Here is a 676-nt window from a genome sequence, read left to right as displayed (position 1 = left end):
GAATCATGAGAAAAAAACAAACAAGGAGAAACAAGGAGAAAACTGAAGTCATTGCATTTGGAAACAAAGAAGAAGTTCTCAATGTGAATGCATACCTTGACTCTAGGGGTCAAACAGCTAAAAATCAAGTCAAGAATCTTGGTGTGTGCGTGCGTGCGTGACGAGTGGGGCGGGGCCCAGAGCCGTGGGAGCGGAGAGAGGCCGGTGGAGTTTAATGATAATGAGCGACTGAGCGATGTTGGTGTTTATAATTTGATTATGATTTATAAATATAACATTGTTCATCATTGATACACGTTCATCTACATTTTTATTGTGTTTTGTTATTGTGTCTTACTTTATATACAGAATAAAAATTATCCTAATCAAGAAAAGCATCTTAATTGAATGTGGAAATCCTGCTTGATGCCGTCTACAAACAAGTACAGACAATTTGCATCAATCTGAACCATATAGAAAAAATATCTTTGGAGAGAGAGACAAAAACAAACCCCATAAAATCATTCTGATGGTGGGAGAAACAGGAACAGGAAGAACAACCCTGATCAATACGATTGTCAACTACATCTTAGGTGTTCAGAGAGAAGACAAGGTCTGGTTTGAGATCACAGATGATCAGAGCGACCGAACTTCAGCTCACAGTCAGACCTCCAGCATCACTGTTTATGGGTTTTAT

The sequence above is a fragment of the Sinocyclocheilus grahami genome, unplaced genomic scaffold (assembly GCF_001515645.1).
Source record: "Sinocyclocheilus grahami isolate Dianchi unplaced genomic scaffold, SAMN03320097.WGS_v1.1 scaffold5939.1, whole genome shotgun sequence".
Taxonomy (NCBI): domain Eukaryota; kingdom Metazoa; phylum Chordata; class Actinopteri; order Cypriniformes; family Cyprinidae; genus Sinocyclocheilus; species Sinocyclocheilus grahami.
The sequence above is the reverse complement of the archived record's forward strand: the minus strand, read 5'-3'. Positions refer to the sequence as shown.